Consider the following 10,224-nt stretch of genomic DNA (forward strand, 5'->3'; position numbering starts at 1 on the left):
ACTCTCTCTCTGCCTCTACTACCCTCTCAACTCTCTCTCTGCCTCTACTACCCTCTCGACTCCCCTCCCCATGCCCTGAATAAACTCTAAAATATATACATAATATATGTATATATGTGTATATACATATACACCTACACATATATGTAGGGATCTGGGAGGAGTTGGGGATGGGATTAGAAAGAATATGACAAAAATATTCTGTATAAAATTCTCAAACAACACATTTATTTTTAAAATTTATTTCTTTTTGAAATTCCATATATCTTGCATTCCCAATAATATTCCATATTTATTCCTGAGTATCCCAATGGAAAAGTATTATGATATTTTCAGCACTTTAATGGGTATACTAAAGTCATTTTTTAATTATTGTTTTATATAATTATAACTCAATTTTCAAAAACAGAACTTAGTAATAAAAGATATCAAACTTAGTAATACCCTTCATGGTATAGAACAGAGGCAAGCACATATTTTATCATTTGATACATACAAGTTTCCATTGTATCTTCATGAATTTTTAAATAGAAAAATACAGGTATACATTTTACAAACATTTTTGCACCTTAGATTTTTTTTTTTAATTGTGGTAAAACATTTTAAAGACAGCTTCACAACCATTTATCAGAGTGAAGTCCAGTAGTGTTACATATATTCACACTGTTGTACAGTTAATCAGTAGTCCTTGCTTTGTTTTGAAAAGCAAAACTTTAAATTTGTTAAATTAGAAAAAAGGAAATAAAATACCTTCTCTACTAATTTAGACTTCCCACAAGGCCTCCAACTCTGAAGATCCTGAAATGCTATGTCTCACTCTCTGTAATGCTCTTTTAAAAATTCAAATTAAGACATGATATGGCAGTGACCAACCAGGAACACTGCATGGCCACACTTCATCAGTGAAGGATCCAGAACAGTTCTAAAATGCGGTAAGGGCATTGTGGGGGCAGGCTAGGCAACCAGATATCAGAGGGAAAGAAAGACAGCTTCAGCAGGCTTCCTGATTGGCTCTACCAGTTTTCCACTTCCTTGCCTCTCAGAAGTCACTAATTCCAACAAATAAAGAATCTGATGTCCAGAGAGCAAGAACACCTGAGTTGTTTGGGTGTTTTCTTTTATTGTGTATGTATTTAGTGTGTGTGTGTGTGTGTTTGTGTGGGTGTCTACACATATTCTTATGAGCGTTTCCATCTGTGAAAGTAGAAAAACATGCTTCTGTTATGAGTGAGTGAAGGACAAGGTCAATGCTTGATGTTTTTTTCTATTATTTTCCACTTCATTTTTTGATACAGGATCTCTCAGGGGATCTGGAGCTCATCTATTCAGGGATACAGTTATGTGCCATGATTCCTGGTTGTCACATGGATGCTCAGGCTTCAAACTCAGGTCCTCATGTTTATGTGGCAGGAACTATACTGACTGAGCCATTTCCCTACCACCTCTCCGGATCTGACTGGGCAGCATTTTCACCCTGCTTCCCAGTGGTATTTCACCAGGACCCAGCCTGAATAAGACCCAGAATGGCCCATCACTCCAACATGTGACAAGTTCCTTGCACCTTCTGAAATAATGGGATGGAAGAAGCATGTAACTCGTCACGGCTTTTATCACTCAGTGAAGTATAAACTAAGTCCTGAAGCAGATAATTCAAATGAAGAATAAAAACCGGAGCCTTCTGAATTGAGTAGTTTTCCTTCCTGTGGAGTCCTGAGTATCTATGACAAAGGCAATTTAGCAACAGCACCAGGGACCTTTACAGAACTGCAAAACCTGCATTCCTGCAATGCCCCAGGCACATGCAGGTAAATATGGGAGCCTGGTCCCCAGCATATTATAGTCTCTAACACAGGAGTTTTAAAAATCCCTGTCATGAACATCCAGTAGTGAAAATGACAGCCCCTCACTGACAAGATCAGATTTACTTAGAAAGTTCACACTCACAAAGGCCAGGGCTGGGAATGAATTTACTGATCTGCTGACTCAGAATCCCTTGTTTCAAGAGAGAAGAATGAAAGGAAACCCAGCCCTTGACATTAGACAAAAGGTCTTGAGCAACAACACTGGCCCCTCTCCCCAGAAGCCAAGGGGCATGCACACAGGCAAAGCATAGCTTGGCAGAATTTCCCCTCTTCCCTCTCATTTGGCTACATGTCCTCCTTGGCCCTTCCTACTCTCTTACCCATTCTCCCACTCACATCCTATAAGCCAATTAAAAACAGTAGGTGTCAAATGAACTACTATATTCTCCTTTGTGCCAATCTCTTGAATGCTTCCAATCCAATAGTTATGAAACAAGATTATTTTTAATTGCAGGGTCCATAGAGAACATCCAGAAGGAAAGAAATATCTACCAGTCATGGAACCATGTAGGTACAAGGAAGCCTTTTAAAAAGGTGGACACAACTCAGTGTTGAGACTCTGGTTATGCTGGATGTGAGCCTTATCTTTATTCTTCACTGCTATGAAACCTAAAGAAAGTTCCTTAGCCTCTGGAGGTCTTGTTTGCCCAATTGTTTAGCATACTTTTGTCTCACTTTCTCTGACTTCCCCTCATTTTCAGGATAACAAGTCTCATGACTGTTCTGTTCTGAGCACAAGATATAGTCAATGGAGAGGATTCCGCTCTTCCAGTTAAGGAAGAAGAATGGATCTAATATGTTGTTCAAATTTGCAAAGCCAAGACTGAAAACAAATTCATATTTCTAAAGAACCCCACATTTAGTCAACCAGAATGCTGACCTCTTCTATGAGCCATGTCAGATAACCAAACCAACATATATTTTCATCACATAATTAAGTAATTAATTAGATACATGAGAGCTGTATGAATCAGGTAAATTATGTGAATCACAATTTATGTTGAGCAGCAAATAGGTCCTCATGTCATGATAGCTATTACTGTTTCTATATACCCAAATAATAGAATACAGATAAGCAAACCATGTATTCCTATGTACACTATAACTACTCTGAAACTGAAAATACATGTTTCTCATTTGAGTTCTAGTACTTTCATGAATCAATATCTCCAAGGACTCATAACTGACGAACAGAGGCCAAAAAAAAAAAAAAAAAAAAAAGAGTTGGGAAAATGGTGAAATGCTAAGAATTTTTTTGTCTTAGTTACTCTTAATCCTGAATGGGCTGGGTAATATTTATAAAGTTTGATTTTAAAGAGGAAAATTGATGAGTTGAGACCAATGGAGTTCCCAATACAAGAGGAAAGATAAATAAAGTCAGGAATCTGTCATCTGAGACAGGCTGGGTGATGGCCTGCTAAAGGTCCAAAGACGAATTGAATTCTCACCACATCCCAAGATAGAAAGGGCTCCACTAGTACCCGCACTGCTTACATAATAGTGTGGGAAAGACAGGAAGGAATAGAAGTCTCTGCTACACCCTTAACATGTGTGCCACTACTACACCATGAGCCCATCCTGCAGATGGTGTGCTATTTGAAACTTGTAGGGTTTATAGCCACACTTCAGAGCGGGCCCCTTTCTCAGGAGTAGTAGTTGGCCAACACAAATCAGACTTCATAGTTTTCTTTTTTTTTCCTGTTTTGTTATTCATTGTGTTTTTTTTTTTTTGAGAGAGAGAGAGAGAGAGAAAGAGAGAGAGAGAAATATTGGCCAACACAAATCAGACTTCATAGTTTTCTTTTTTTTCCTGTTTTGTTATTTGTTGTGCTTTTTTTTTGAGAGAGAGAGAGAGAGAGAAATAACTGGATGGCTAGGGGAATAGGGGAGGATCTAGAAGGAGTTGGAGGAAAGGAAAGATTATGATGAAAATATATTACATGAAATTCTCAAAAAATAAATTAAAACATAAAAGAAAAGAAAAACAATAACTCTCTACTATGCCTCTGTGCCATAGGCTCCCACTATAACTCGGAGCAAGTGTCACTCCAATGACACATGCCCAAACAGGTCACCCCTCACTTTGCTCATGTCTACACTGCCAACCAACAATGTCTTTATGTTCTATACCTCCTTACAGAGTTACATTTCATCTTCCAGCTTGACCTTCATATTTCTCTTCCAAATTATTTTATTTTTGTAACATTTTTAAATTAAAATATAAATGTATCATTTCCCTCCCCCTCTCCTATCCCACCTTGGCTGCCTCTCAAAATTCATGGTCTCTTCCTTAATTATTATAGGTATGTGTGTATGCATGCATGCATGCATAAATATATAAATACAGTCCGAGAGGCCATTTAATGTTGCTTGTATATATATGATTTTAGGGTAGCCCACTTGGCATTGGGTAACAAATTAGGAGGCACCCCCGAGAACACCAATTCTCTCTTTCATCAGTTAGTTGCCTGTATACTTTGCCTCAGGGTGGGGCCAGGTGCCATTCATTTTTTCCACATTAGCATGTCCTTTGGTGCTATTGATCAGGTGTTATCCAGGCAGCCATGTTGCTGAGGCAGCATGAGTATCATCTCTCCTATTTGAAAGGAAGTGTTGAGCCAACTTGGTTTTCACAGACTTCAGGACCAAACTTGTGCCGGAAGCTCACCCTGTCTTCCACCACACAGAGATAGGCCCAGGCATTCTTGCCAACAAGCTCCTTCAAAAGGCTGATGGTGCTCTCTAGAGCAAAATACGTGCTGGGCCAATGAAAGGAGAGTCAAGATCTCAGAAGGCTTCCCTCTGATTTAGGGGCACAGATGAGAAGAGAATCTTTTTTCCTATCCCTCCTCCACTTTTTCTTCACCCCTTCCCCATGGCAGTTGCCTTTGGTTTTATATCCATTTTGGCATTGGTGCTAGTGATGAAACCAGGGTCTCATGTGTGCTGGACAAGAATGCTACCCCTGAACCATATCCCTGCTCTAGCAGTATAGTTCCTTCTTCCCTCTGAAATTAACAGACCGAGCGAATGCTTGGTTTTCAGACTCTAATTAATCAAGCGCTTAAATAATACACCAAGAGAACAGAAAACTCAGCCTTCAAACCCAAGTGACCATGCTTCTAATAAAGATGGTTTACTTTGCTTGATTCAAATATATAAATGTATACACACACACACACACACACACACACGCACACGTGAGTATGAGATAAGGATACTAAAACCAAAATGTTGTGAGGTTTTTTTTGTTGTCGTTGTTGTTGCTGCTTTTGTTTTATGAGACAGGGTTTCTCTGTGTAGTCTTGGCTGTTCGAGAACTTGATTTGTAGACCACACTGGTCTTGAACTCACAGATATCTGTCTGTCTCTGCCCCCTGAGTCCTGGAATTAAGGGTGCATGCCACCACTGTATTTGAAAGTTGGGACAAGTACAAAGTATCAAGTGCTTGTCAATTGCATCAATCAAAAACAAACAAAACCAAAACAAAACAGATTTTTGCCAAAGTCTTATATATGCCATTTCTTTGGTTATAATAGTTCATGGGCCCATCAGTTTATGAAGTAACAACATCACAGAGACACTCAGGGAAGAAAGGCATCAGTGGCTACCACACACAAAAGAAAGCCATCATCCAAATGCCATTCAGAATCCTATCTGAGAGACAGAGCATTTGACTCTGTGTACTTGACGACAGCAGTGACCAGAAAGCACAGGCTTAGAGGACATCAGAATGAAGCATCTGGACAGACTGGTGATTGAATAGGCAAGAGCCTCTCTCATTCCTGGGGCACTTGGGCATAGAAACCAGAGGTTGTCACTCTCTCTGTCACCTACTTGAAGCTGTTTTCCCTCTTAGCATTTCAGTATTTTGGATGAACAAATCTTAAATCTACTGCCCCCTACTGTTCACCGTTTGAGATTGAATGAGAACTAATAAAGTTATGGTCACCAGGAGGAGATCAAGGCCAATATCCAGGACAGGACAGAGGTTATAGCCACAGCACATCTCAACATTTGGAAGGATTTATTTCCAAGGTTCCTATGACAAAAGTCAAATTTCACAGAGGTGGCAAGTGATTCTCCCAAGACCACATATGCTTTCAAAAGGCAATAGAGGCAGGCTACTGTCAAAGCATTATATATTATACTAATATTATGTTCCATGAAAAGCATAGTATTTTCATGCTTATATTAAAGATCACATCAACCAGGAGGTACAAACTCTTAGTTCTGAGTTTCTGGAAAACGGATTTTATATCAGACATCTCTCTGGATCTGTTGATTCCTACCCTACTCCACCACCATGTTTTTGTGCTGATAGGGACCTACCAAACACCTGCTAGGAAAATGCTCTGTCACTGACCAGATCACTAGCCCTAACTTAACAATTGTCTCGCAAACGCTGATATTGGGGTTATATTTCTGAAAGGAAGAAAAGGAGAAAAAAGAGAAGAAAGATGGACCCTGGGAAGGCAGGGAGAAACAACAGGCCAACTATGTGTGGGCTGCATCAAATCACTGGGTAGGAGGTATCATGGCGATAGATGAATGGAGACAGTCTCTCTCTCTCTTTCTCTCTCTCTCTCTCTCTCTCTCTCTCTCTCTCTCTCTGTGTGTGTGTGTGTGTGAGAGAGAGAGAGAGAGAGAGAGAGAGAGAGAGAGAGAGAGAGAGAGCCTAAATAGGCAAGCAGACCAATTATTTTCTCTTTTCCCATAGCCCAGAGGCAGAAACCACCCAGATGGTGGCACCAGTTCCACACTGGAACTTCTGAGGAGTCATCCAGCAGGTGAAACACAGATCAGAGGCCCAGCCTGGGCAGAGGAGAAGAGACCAGGTGTCAGTGGAGGAAAGGAAGAAAGGAGAAGAGCTGTCTTCCACAGGCACAGCTGGAGAAGACCACAGATCCCAAAGGGCCTTGGTTCTAATGCGGACCCCATAGCTCCCTCAGGGTGACTCATCCAGCTTCCCAGACAGAGGCCTTTTAAGGGGGGCTAGTCCAACTAGCACTTGCTGATTTTTCTTAAACCATCTTTTAGGTGCATACAGCACAGTAGTCCTAGGCAATATACTTTTATTATATCAACTCCATCGATGGAGTGTGCAGTCCCTTTGAATGGAAGAGTTTGGCTTCAGCAGTGACTGGGACCATGCCTTTTCTGCAGCTTTACCTCGCAACAGTGCACACCTGACCTTTTCAGTGGTTGGATTTGTTTTCTGCAACAATGTTTATGATGCTCCCCTCAGTGAAGGAACAATACTAACAGCTAGCATTTGTTGGGCATTTACGGTGTGGCTGACACAGCTTTGGGGGCATTTTATATGTCACTTCACGAAAGCCTACCCACAGATCTCACGCCTCTCCCTATTTCACAGAAATGGGTGCTCCAAGAGATACCCACGTCTCTCCAGCTCGCAGGGTCCGACCCCTGCATGATCACCATCTCATATTATTTAACCTCCGAGTTCTTTTCCCTCTCCTTCCACTTCTATAAAGCACTGTCTTTCCTGTGTTGTTAACTCTCCCCACTACACCCCAACCCACACATACTGCACGGGAGAAGTCTTTACAAAAATAACTGTACTGTTCAAAAATGCTCTCTTTTGCTGATTGCTCTGTAACATGTTAAAGAACACAATGTCTGATGAAGCCAGTGTGTTTAAATTCTTACAGTAGAAAAGAAAAAAATCCCAAGGGGAATGAGCATTTGATGGAAAGGAAAAACCTCGACAAGTACCCCAAGAGGCACTAAAACCCCAATTTTCAGAGCACGGTGATTTTTATCGAAGTTGCAACTTACTCTGGAGCTCCATCTTGATCATCTGTGGAAATCATCAGCTGTCTCCTGGGGGGGGGGCAGGCTGAGAGCAGCCAATGTGGCCTCTAGCAAGAAAACAAGGCTGCTTCCTATATTAAAACCTTACTGAGATGGGTTAATACTGCTTCAGGAAGAGATACATAGCAATGCAAAGTATATTGTAGGCCTCTTATACGTGGTACCCATGTCAAGTCATACTAAAGCCCTCCCTTACCCATGATTCCATACATGCTCACAGTGGAAGTAGACCTCTATCATTGGGGAAGCAATCTATAAGTCTAGGTAATTCCCCAGCCACTCTGGAGGATGTCGCCACATCTGGCATATATATTTCTAGTCCTATACATCTGGCATATATATTTCTAGATCACAGCACAGTACAAGATCACACAGCAAACAACAGAAAGATTAAAAATCAGAACTTCATTCCCAAACCTCCATGGCAGGTCAACAATGCTATCGTTGGTTCTGGGGAAATCAAAAGCTACTGAGAGGAACTGTCAAGACAAGCCAGTAGGGAACAAACACAGCCATGTGTTACAGCAGGCTATGCAGTCAGATTCTGAAGCTCTGTCACCATTTCGAAGCCAAAAGGGCTAGCTAAAATTAAACCTCAATAATTTGAGAGCCATTTCTTTATCTGGAAGAGTTAGTGGAGTGTGCAAGCCTCAGCATCTCTGATGTTTCTGATATGCGCTGAAATGGAAGCATCAGAACATGAATGAATGCTACCAGTATTTGCTTTTTTTAAACACCCCTTCCTGCTGTTGTTATTAAGAAAGGGTCACTTTTAGAGAAATACTGTTTTTTAAGCACTAAGATTTAAGGATACCCATTGTTTACCTGGGCCCTATCACTTTGCATTTGAACTTTCTAATAAGCAAAGGAAAGACAAAAGTGTCAGGCCACCAAAGCCACCTTCTGGCCTTAGAGATTATATCTTCCTCAATCCAGAGACTACAAAACACATTCCTGCTTGGTTGGGGAATTAACAAAATTTCTTACCCACCTCCTAGTGGATGAGCCGTGAAGCTTTAGAGGAAGCCTCCAGGGAGTCTTGATCTGGTCAGTGCCAGTTCACTTTCCTCCTGGAGCTGGTATCAGAAAATGCAAGCAGGACCCCAGGCAGCCCAAACATCTCTTTTACTGAGTCTCTGCAAATCTGAGCCCTTCCGGAGGCAGGCAGCAGGCTCAAACCCAAACCGGTCTGCTTTTGCATTCCCTCTGAGAGAACGCCCTCCCTAGAAGCGGACCCAGCTGGAGATCCACCAAGCCCGAGAAACGACTTGTGCCCTTGTTCTAGGCCTGCCTGAGTCCTGGAATTGTCTTCTCAAGAACCGATCTTCTCTAAACTCGCCGACTTCACGATTATCTGAAGGAAGTCACAGACCCCAGTCTCTGCGTCATCAGCTGATTCTGAGCCAGACCTGGGAGACCAGTCAGCTGCTCACAAAGCCCGGGCCACTGAACCAGGAAATGTGCAGCTCATCCAAAAAAATAATAATAACTGTCACGGAGCGCCCGGCAGAGCTGAAGAAGTCGCTGTTCCCAGTTCCAAAGCCTGCATCCTCCGCATGCTAATGAGGCTGTGATGTCAGCAAGTCAGTCACAGCATCTGGACGTCCCAGTCTGGCCGCCCAGGGTTGAGATTTATTTACATGTAAATTAGCCTCGCCTTCCAAATCAATAATCCCTAAACCAAAGTGTTGGGTGTGTGTGTGTGGTGGTGGTGGGGTACCTTTGCTAAAGCAAAGGCTCAGCTCTGTAGCCTCCAAAGGAGCAGAAAAGAAAAAAAAATCACATCTCAGAGAGGCTTGAAAGACACATGGCTGTTCGCCCCCACCTTCTTTTTTAAAGCAACTACCAGAGATCTTAGCTGGGCACAGTTATAGTCTAGGTGACTAGCTCAGATCAGAAACTGTACCAGACCTACAGCCAGAACTGGATGAATCTGTCTCCCGCCTCACAACCCTCTCCCCTCTCCCTCCCCCATCTCTGTTTGACTGTCTTCTCTCTCTTTCTCTCTCTCTCTCTCTCCCTCCTTCCCTCCCACCTTCCCCACTCTCTCCTCTCTCTCTTGCTGCGCTCTATCTCTTCAAATGCTGTACTTTTTTTCTCCTTCAATGTTCATTCCAGAGTGTCAACTGTTTGCTGCTCCCGAATCAAGTCACCTTTGGGATTTTATGAACCCCAGAATAAAATGCACTCAGCTTTCCCCACTAACTTGGGTTGTGAATAGGCCACATATAACTCCTGACTCCTTAACTCCAATTTCAAGTAAGCACAGGAGACAACATTGTCACAAACCTGGCAGGAGAGTCTGAGGACCCTCAGACACTAAGATAGCACTACCCCCTTGGTTTCTATTCCACAGGTCAGAAAACAGGCAGAATGGAGACAGGCTTTTCCCCGTGTCCTCCTGGGATTTCAGCAAGGGTTAGCCAGAACTTCCACTGCTGGGCCTTAGAAGGAACATCTTTAAATATCTTGGAGCTCCCTATCTCCCTGTGCCACAAGAAGCCATTCAATTAATTAGAAGCA

At 42.2% G+C, this 10,224-nt stretch overlaps 1 protein-coding gene across 1 annotated transcript in view; it reads right to left on the reverse strand.

The window, feature by feature from the left end:
- Nucleotides 1–8,758, reverse strand: part of Prickle2 (prickle planar cell polarity protein 2) — a 107,599-nt gene extending 98,841 nt beyond the window's left edge. Inside the window, exon 1 of the mRNA XM_028773020.1 lies at nucleotides 8,693–8,758. The gene's annotated coding sequence lies outside the window, so the exon portion shown is untranslated. The remainder of the gene's footprint in view (nucleotides 1–8,692) is intronic.
- Between the last annotated feature and the right edge of the window lie 1,466 nt (nucleotides 8,759–10,224).

The sequence above is a fragment of the Grammomys surdaster genome, unplaced genomic scaffold (genome assembly GCF_004785775.1).
Source record: "Grammomys surdaster isolate TR1022 unplaced genomic scaffold, NIH_TR_1.0 220, whole genome shotgun sequence".
NCBI lineage: Eukaryota > Metazoa > Chordata > Mammalia > Rodentia > Muridae > Grammomys > Grammomys surdaster.